Source organism: Mirounga leonina, unplaced genomic scaffold (genome assembly GCF_011800145.1).
Source record: "Mirounga leonina isolate KUSES-001 unplaced genomic scaffold, KU_Mleo_1.0 Mir_114, whole genome shotgun sequence".
NCBI lineage: Eukaryota > Metazoa > Chordata > Mammalia > Carnivora > Phocidae > Mirounga > Mirounga leonina.
Window position 1 is genome coordinate 51,249,688 of NW_023270265.1, and position 10,000 is coordinate 51,259,687.

Below are 10,000 nucleotides of genomic sequence, written 5' to 3' on the forward strand. Positions count from 1 at the left end.
TTGCATTCAAACAATGCTGTTTACATACCTCAAAGAATACATGGGCTTGCCGCTTTTATAGTCTTGTGGAAACTACACCTACCAAGCCCAGCCCGGCAGCGAAGGAAGACGGAGTCACGTGGTCTGTCAGCGGATCTCACTTCTCGAATGGCTTTCGGTCCCCGGGGGATGGGGAGCCCAGAGACGGACTCCCCATGGTGGCGGCTCCAGGGTGGGGAAGGGCACGGGCCATCCCATAAGCCTCGCCTCCCCTCACCAAGGCTGTTCTAACACACGTGAGCTCCCTGTACGTGTACAGAGCCCGTGAGCAAGAGGAACGGAGAGGCCAGCCAATAAGAATCACCCTCAGTGTACGAAAGGTCTCACACGATCTGTCATCCTTTCCTTAAGAAAGAAAAATCAAGTGTCCTAGTGTTGCTAACCCTCTTAGAGAGGTTTTTTTCCCCAAGAAAGGGTCTTAAAACCCAAACAGGCAACATAACGCTCTGTGGAGAGCCATCCCGACAATGGATTTGCACACTTTAAACCAGCGTAAAATCTCCGTATAGACATAAGCTGCAGAATGAGCTGTGGAGGTAATACCCCCTCCCAGGGCTGGAAGCGTGCCTGCTACAGAAAGACCCCCACCCCTGCGTCTCCAAAGCCAGCCAGCCCCCTAGGGACACACATGCCCAGCCCGTGTGCTCACTTGCTCAGGAGTCCATCCTCCTCCCTGAAGGCAGGGCCGTCACCCCGCGTCACCGCACCCGCCCCACTCCACGCAAGGTGCACAGAGGTGCTCAGAAACCTAACAACTGTGGGACTTCCTGAAGATTCTAGACCAATGCAGAAGGCATCACAACATTTTTGATTTTGAGAAGCCAAAGCAAATGTAACATTCTCATCTGTCCACACAAAAACTTGCTCACAAATGTGTCCCAGCCACTTCATCGGTAACACCCGGGTGTCCTCGAGCTGATGAACGGATAAATGAGATGAGGTCTCTCCGAACAGTGGAATAGTATTCAGCCCCGCAAAGGAACGGAGATCTGATGCATGCTACCCTGCGCGCGACCTCCGAAACAAAATGCTGAGGGAAAGACGCCAGTCACAAAGGACCACGTGCAGTAGGAGTCCATTTCCATGAAATGTCAGGAGCGCACAACACACAGAAACAGGAGGCGGAAGGGGTTCCTGGGAGCAGGGGTGCAGGGGGGCGGTGGGGAGCGAGTGCTAATGCATGCACGGTTCCTCCTGGTGTGATGAAAGTGTTCCTGACTTAAGAACAGTTGCACACCCTTGTGAATATACTAAAACCCGCTCATGGTACAGTTTGGGGGTATTTTATGCTACATGAGCTATATCTGAATAAAAAAACTAGATTTTAAAAGAAGGAAATGTCTCTAATCTGGGTTAGAATATACACACCAGCTATCCCTGTCCTGACGGAAATACCTTTCACGGTCTGAACGCCATCTCGCGATAGAGGTGCTTCGGGCCCTCGTGTAAAGAGGGAGGCCCACACCCAAGAGAACACGGCAGACCACCGCTGTGGGGCAGAGGGCCGGCCTCCCACTCAGGGAGCGTAACGTGGCTTCCCAACATGACCGCCTTTCCCATCTCCACGCAGGCATCTCTAACTCCTGGTATTCAGGGACAAGGAATGTTCTAAGGCACAGCCTTTGAAGACCTCGCCGAGATTAATGTAAATCCTGGAATTCCCCCAACCACAGTCCTTGAACACAGGATTCTCGAGGCTGCCAAGTCCCCAACTGTACTGGGATCAGAAGGCCTCTGTGGCCTCATGGGACCTCCCTGCCACCCTGGCCCCTGGCTGCTCCCCCAGACTTGCTCCGTCTGAGTTCACACTTGGTCCACACTCTTCCCTCTGCCTGGAAACACCCCACTCCTACTGCCTATGTCCAGGGGACAGCCTCCCCAGCCCCTCCACACCATCTCTGCTGGGGTCTCCCTCCTAGAAGACCCACAGTGCCTCCGCTGTCCCTCTTCTCATAGAACTTGGCACCTTTTATGAGTATCCATTTCTCTTCTACATCCTGTTTCGCTCCCATAAGACTCAGAGTCACTGGGATCGTAAACGTAGCTTGTGCGTCATTTGCCGAGTATAGCCCAGAACCAGGCATCAGGCTGCCAGGAAGAAGACGTGGCTCCTTCCTCTGGTGAGGATCCCACTGCCCGGTGCTGCCCCACCCCAAGCACCTGTAAGACCCAGATGCTTTCCCTTCTCTTCTCCATCCCCTGCAGTGCCCAGCGGAGTCCCTGCTGCAGGTGGGCATCAGAAAAACCCCGAATGTTTCCAGATGCCATGGGTAAATCCCAAATCACGTTGCCAGGAAGCTTCAACATCACATCCTTCGACACCATGTTCACCTCGAATGTCATTCCTTTCGGGGGCATTTTCCAAGGGCAGAGGGCAGAAGTGACATGCGCGGCTGCAGAATTCTGGGCAGTGAGGAGTAGGGGTGCGTGGGGATGGGTGGGTAGAGGGCTTCAGCACAACAGGTGTTCACCACGGTGCCCTGACAAAGCTCATGTGACCTGGGGCGCTGTCGCAGAGATGGTGACAACAGACCGTCGGCATGAGCTCCCCACAGGCAGGGAGCCACGTGACGTGGCAGCCCCCCACCTCGCACACGTGTCCCTTGCTTTCGTGGTATTTAAACAAGTCAACCTCTGAATTAACCTCCATTTTAACTGATGACAAGCACATGAGGTGCGTTTACAGGCTTTAGCTTGGGAATACCCAGTGGTCCAAGGCCAAGTTCGTGGTGAAGTGTTCATCTGCGCCACCCCCACGGCGAAGGTCCTGCTCCCACAGAAATGTGGAGAGGCTCCCTCGGCCTCGAGACTCGTCCACCAGCCCAGCACCAAGGCACCTGGAAGCTCACGGAGGATGTTTCTGGACTGGGGACGTGTTCATTAGGAAAAGCACGAGCTGGTCTCCAACACCAGCGAAGGAGTGATTTTCGTGGTAAAGCTACAGGCTGCCCACCAGCGCCAGGCGCCCAGATTCACGAGGATGGGGAGGACCACTGTGCTGCAGGCCACCAGCCCCTCCCCCCACCGTCCACCGTCCACCGTCCACAGGGCTGTGACGGGGGGGGGGGCAGGGACAAGGGGCATCCAGCCGAGGGCCTCCCGGGAGAATAAGGGGTGACAAGATGGAGAAGGAATCTGGCAGAATCCCCAATATCCAACCACCTCGGTGCCCTGACCTGGGTCCTCGAGGGTCCTCGATGCTCAGAGCAGGACAGGGCCCAGACCCTGGGGCCCACGTGGCCAGGCAATAGGACCTCCGTGTGTGGGAGACGTCAGGAAGGCCCGCCTCCTGAGGGCAGGGAAGGGGGGCATTTGCCCAGGAGAAGAGTCAGACCCACTGCCCGGCTGCCCCTTAAAGGAACTTCCTCCAAAGACGATTTACACCAATGCTTACCACGGTCTGCTGTGGCCGATTGTCTCAATGGGACTTTCTGTATTTAAAATTTAACACCGCCTGTAATGAGTCTTCTCGAGCATATGTGCCGTAACACATGCACTCAGGTCCCTTGTGGAACCAAGTTATTCCATATGCTCATTAAGAGCATTTGAAAACTTCTATTTTGGGGGGGAGGGGCATAGCAAACAGCCTGCATCACTAACAGCTTCCCGTTTTGTCGTTTTTATTGAAAAACCATTCTACAAAAGGAATTACTCACTTTGCATTTTCTACCATGAATAAAAAAGGCCCAACTGATGTGAATGATAATTTTTTAAAAGTACTTTTTCTCAGGCTGAGCATCTGGGACCCAATCTCAACACGGAACAAACGTGTGCAGACAGGTCTGCAGATCTTCCCCCAAAATGAAGCCGAGGTGGGCCCCGAGCTGTGGTGGCCTCACTGTCCCCACACCCAGCACACGGGAGTGAAACACGCCCCCTGTCAGCTTCCAACCTGGGCCCTTCGCATCCTGCCCGGTGTCCAGCTAAATGGGCCTGGCGGGAGGAGGCCTGGGGCCTCCACGACCGTGGTAAGCCAGAAAGAAGAAAGAAAATCGTGACGTGTAGTTCCTGCTTCTCTTCTTCCGGGGTCACCAGGTGATCTAGTCCTTTCTTCAGCATGAAAAGGACCGCACACCTCCACATCAGGCTCTCCTGTGGCACTGCCCTTGGTCTTCATCGTTGAACTTGCGGGTTTTCACAGGCGGGGTTCGTGTGATTTTATTTTTACATTTATTATCTCTGCTCTCTTCTGCACTTGGGTGGACTACAGTCACTTTGTTGCACTTCTAAGTGGTGATCTCCCCGGTCCCCACCCCCCGTGCCCTTTCCGAGTTGTTCTCAGAAGTGTGGCCGGCATCCTTGCCGACCAGAGACTCGAATGAAACCGCCGCTCGTGATCCCATTCGGTTCCGTGACTCCCCTCCCGCGGGCCCCCTGGGCGAGTCGGGGAGCGGGACCAGGGACCCCGCCGGTGCAGGGGGCTGAGCGGGTGGAGGGGTCCAGGCCCGCCTCCTCCGCCCGTCCACATCTCGACAATCACTGAGTGAAACCCAGATGACCCCTTTGTCCTTTGGGGAAGATAAATGGCTGTCTCCTCTCGGCTACATTTTGTCAGGTTTGGTGCTGGAGAGTCAATACCTTCACCTTGACATGGAAACTTCGTGATTTATCAGTCGGTTTCTCCTCCTGGGTTAGTGCGGCCCCGGGAAGTGCAGCCAATCGGGGCACCGGGAGCCGACTTTGGTCACAGCCACTTGGAAAACCACCACAGCCCCTCTGATGACAGACAAATGTGTCTTGTTAGCAACTGCCCAAAAGCGCTTGACTTGTACTAATAACAAAAAGGCCATGCTGGTCACCGTGGGTCCAAAGACGGAGCACCCTGTCACCAGCCTGGTTGGGAAATTAGCAAATAATGTTCTTTTCCTTGATAAATGGGTGACAGCTCCCTCTCACCAATCATTTTTAACATTTTGATGCATGCCTATGATCCCACTGGAGGAGCAGAAAAGTTTACTGGCCCTCAATTTTCAGATGATGAATGGAAGTCTCTAAATGTGCGATTTCTGTATGAGGTATAGTTCATTTTAAGCAATTCTAGTAAATGGGTGTCACTGATTAGGACAAATAGTCTACTTGTGAATAGCACAAGCAGTGTGTCTCATTCTCCAGGCCCCCTTCGAGACAGGAGAGAAGGGGACAGCAGTGACCCCGGGAGCCCTCCCAGCGCCGCTCCCGAGGAGGGGGCGCTGCTGAATGTGCCCCCGCGCCCGCATCGCGTGCCGGCAGACCAGCCACTGGTTACCTGGTGTCACGCTGTACCGCCCAGGGGATACCAGGGGGGCGCCCTCCCTTCCCCTGCGGCCCTCAGGAGCCCTGCCAATGACCCCAAAGACAGCCAGCCGGCCCGGTGTGCCCACCGCCCAGGCAATGGGCAGAGATCTGCCCTCTCCCGCCAGTAAGTGAACAAATGAGCAACGCCAAGGTGGGCCGGGTGGGACCGTGGGGGCGGAGCTGTGTGCCACGCAGACAGCTGTCCCCGCTCTCCCAGGCCAGACAGGTCTGGACACGCCCTGAGCTGAGCCCACGGCCCCACCTAATGCTCCTCACAGAAAGGCAAAGGTCTCTCCACCAGGGACGGTGGCCTCCCACTGACACCCTCCAACCGCCAAGGAGGAACCGTGACACCCACCCATGGCGCTCACGGAGAGGAACAGACAGGAACCAGCCAAGACCCGCCGGGCCTCACCGGCCAGGGCACACTCCTCGACAGGCCGGAAGCCTCCCCAAACCCCGGGGCCCGTAATTACAATATTTGTCTCTCCACCAGGCCCACATATGTGGTTAAAAATCTGTAACTGAAATAATCAGGTGGCTCACACTGAAGAGAAGGCATGAGCATTTAGTGTAGGCACGGTAAAAACAGTATGACTTGTGGGGGGCAATTAGGATTCATTTGCGCTGTGGATACAAGGAATCTGTCGGAAGTGCGCTGGCCTGGGGACAGCTAGTTGGTGCTGCCTGTGGTCAAATGGTACTGTTGACAGAATCACATCTGAATGCACACAAAAGGTCTTTAAAACACTTCAGAAACATGAGTGCCTTTCAAGGGGGTGACGTGAGGCGGGGGTGAACGGGGGAAGCTTGCCAGAGGCAACCGGAGGCCCTGGGCGAGGAGACGGTCCCCCCCGCCACCACCCGCCCAGCGTCAGGACAGCACCTGAGGACAGGGCCGTCCCTGCCTCGACATGTCCCCCGTTTAAGGCACAATCCAACTTAAAAAAGAAAAACACACACACACATAAATACTGTATCGGGAAGATCACAAACTGTTAGCAGCTACTGGCTGAGTAATGATTTCACAAGCAGCAAACTGAATGCACATCTTTGTGCAGAAAATCATCATTTCTATGTCCCCGTCAAGGAAATGCATTGCAGACCCGAGCTGGGCCCGAGCACAGCAGTCGAGCTCGGGCTGCACCCGCTCTGGATGTGTTGACCGTCAACCGCTAATATCTTGGTTAGGAACTGGGTTTGGCCATTGGCAGACAACATGTTGACTCCTGGAAATTTGTGATCATTTCTGTAAACGAGCAAGAGAGATCTCTAACATGAGGGTGGGCCAGCAAGCAGTCAGGTGCAGGAGGTCAGCAGTGAGCCCCCCGCCGCGGGCTGCACCCCGGTGTCCTGGGGAATGATGCCTGAAGGCGAGCCACCACCAACTAGCCTCGGCTCTTCTGTGGAACAGGAGACCCTCTGCCACGTGGACACTTGCAGAAAAGTGATACTCGTATTTGTGTAGGAGCACCTCACGCTTGGAAACGTGTCTGTTAACTAGTCCTCGTTCTAACAGAACTCCAATTAGAAGCATACAGATTCCATTTTGTCTTAATCAGATAACACGGCAATACCTATATTCTAATTAAAAAATAATTTCTTTTATTGCTCTTAACAATGTGATGTGTTTCTCCTGGTGAAGTTATACATGTGAAACTGCTCAGTTCACCATTTACCAGGAGTTTCTCAGGTAGGATGATTTGCCAGGACTATTTTAATTATTATTAAACAAGCAAATGATACACTATTAGACAAATATTAAAACAAGCATGGCGCTCAGTTATTAATTTGCACTATTCACTTTTAAATGCAGCAAATATCTCATTAATTTAATTTTAGGTGCCCACCCGTTTATATTGCATTTTACAGCCTAAAAGGCAATTTACTATTAACTGGCAATTACATACAGAGTGATTGTTAATTCTGCTCCTAAGTGCTAGCCGCTTGAAAATTGTTCTCTCTCTCTAATTTTTGACCTTCTTACAACAGGGGTGAGGCACACTGGGAATACAAAGGACTAGTATGGAAGAGCCGGACATGTCATTTGTGACTCATTCTTTTAATTCACCGTGCTAATCAACTGAACCGCCGCTGCCTCCCTAGGTAATTGTGCTTTTATAGTAGTTGGTGAAAGCAGCAGGCGGAAGGGTCTGGAGGGATCGGCTTGGCCGGCCTCCCCTTCCCAGGGCTTCCCAGGGTGGGGGCAGCAGAGAGCGCCCACACCCACTCTGGGTTGACTAATCGGGTCTGGTTCTGAAAAATCTGGTGTTTCTCAGATGGCTGTAAACAGATCATTTAGGCCTTTTGCCTCTGGCGGGCGGGGCCCCTTCTCTGTGCACAGATCCATTATCCCCGGGCCTGGGCCGGCCGGGAAGGCTCCCTGCGAGGGCGTCCCGGCAGCCTAGGGGACTGATGGGAGCCAGATGCCCAGGGGACGGCGCCCTCCCTGAAGGGGCTGCCTGCCCGGGTCCTGACGTCCAGAAGGGCTGGCTCAGTTTTCAGTGGGGACAGTGCAATTGCCCGTGATTGCTTCACTGTCCCCATCAATTTCAGGGCAAAGCAAATCAGACAGAAGCTTCCAGGTCAGACAGGTTATGACCCCACCTTTCCTCTGCTCCCTGAGAGTGTACGGGCCCCGTATCCCTTACACAGCGTTTGAAATGTATATTCCCGTTAATGATTGGGGTGTGGGGGGAGGCAATAAATTAGCCTCCCGCTAGGAAAGACTGAGCTCACTGAATGGCTTCATTGAAAGGCCCATTCGTGGGAGAACTCTTGACAGAAGAAATCCCCAAAGCCTTGGGCAGCAGGGACCCCGGACCAGTGTCCCTGGAAGCCCAGTCTTAGGGTGCAGGCGACGTCCACGGCAGAAATGGAAGCCGGGTTCGGGCCAGCGGGCAGGAGCTGGTGCTCACCAAGGGACCGCCCTCACCCTGAGCAGGGAGGAGGGGAGCACCCCAGGAGCCAGAGAGGAGGACGGCGTCCTGCACAGAGAGCCGCCCGGACACCAGCCAGCCCCGACCCCGGCAATGCCAGGCCCTGCACTCGTGACACCCGCCGGCCAGTGACAGACGTCCCGCCCTCACTCACTTCTGGTCTCTCCCGCGCTTGATACAAAGCTCAGCCCGGCCCCTCCTGCCGTCTGCTGCAGGGCAGGGAAGGTTCTGCCATCTCGTTCTTCTTGCAATGGCCACTGACCGCCCCCCACCCCAAAAAGCCCACAGCTGGAAAGGTCTGATCTGGGACGGGAGCCCCTGAAGGCATCGGCTGAAGAACCTAACCAAGACGGGCAGACTAAGTGGGAGAAGCCCACCGTCTGGGCAGATGCGGCAAGTCCGTCTGGCCACTTTTGGACATGCTCACCGCAGTGCCCTAAACCAACAAGGACACCCCAGTCCTGTGGCAGACATGGGAGCCCACACACCACATGGCTCATGAGCAGATAGTAAATGTCCCCTCTTTGGAGGGACTGGGGACCCTGGTGGTCGTTACCCTGACTGACCACAGAAAGGTACCTCTCGCCATGTCCCCACCTGTGGCAGACAGCACCCCTAAGTTCTCCCTGACCCCCACAAAGCCCATGGGGGGAGGCCGAGGAGTAAGTGGGACTCAGCGGGGTCAGGAGGCACAGGGCCCAGGTCCTCGGGCCAACACTGGGCAGAGCAGAGCCTGCACAGCGCGAAGCTCACAAGCCAGAGGCCCGCGGAGGTGTCATGCCCCCCAGCAGGGAACACAGAGTGGGGTGTGGAGAGTGTGCAGGGGCACGACGACAGCTCCCACAAGACGATGGGCCCACAGCAGGTGCCAGAGGCCCCAACGGGTACAGGACGGGACTCGGGCCGCACCTCCCTGGACCGGCCCCACACTGCATTGGCCGTACGGCGCTTGCTTGTTGGAGACGCATGGGTGCTTCCTAGATGCCCCATGTTTCATGACCCTGTTTTGCAGGTGACACCCTGGGGGCCTCGCAAACTGGAGGAGCCGCCCTTCCCACTCTCTGGGTCTTCCCAGGAAGCCAGGAGCATCCGGACCCCAGGAGTGGGCCCAGGGACGTCCACCCATAGCTTTTCTGCTACACCCACTTCCCCTTGGTTCCTGGGCGGTTCTGGGCTCGGGGAGTGTGTGCTGGTCCCATGGGAGAAAGTGGCCCATAATATGGGCGCCTCTCGCCACCTTGGCCACGTGGCAGGGTGCAGTTTCGGGGAGGACAGAGGAGGAAACTACCCCCGCTGAGGACCCCAAGTATCACCGGCAGGCAGGCTGTCGAGGGTCTGGCCTCTGGGGACAATAGTCAGGGCTGTCTGAGAGGACCCAAGTCAGGCACACCCTTGAGCTGATGCTGGGTCTACGGAAGTGGTGTGGAGGAGCTTAAATTTTCCATTTCCTACCCACTCAACGTTTCCTACAAGGGGAAGTGGGTGAGTAACCCCTCCTCCCTCCTCAAACTCCTGAGTGGAAGGGACCTCCACACCCCCCACATCCCCCTGCCTGGTGGACAGAGAGACCTGCATCCCAGGGGAAGGCCAGACCCGCTCCAGGACATCCCGCAGCTGGCGACAGCATGTGGTCAAGCCTGCAGCCCCAGCCCAGGCTCCCGGCATGCCCCCCACCCCGCCTGTGGCTGCCCCCTGCCGACAAGCACATCGAGGCCACAATAGGAGAGAACAAGTGCCCATCCCTGTCA

The 10,000-nt window shown here is 55.6% G+C and overlaps 1 protein-coding gene across 11 annotated transcripts in view; it reads right to left on the bottom strand.

Annotated features, from left to right (window-relative positions):
• EBF3 (EBF transcription factor 3) overlaps nt 1–10,000 on the bottom strand; it is a 117,999-nt gene that overhangs the window by 19,611 nt on the left and 88,388 nt on the right. The window lies entirely within an intron of this gene.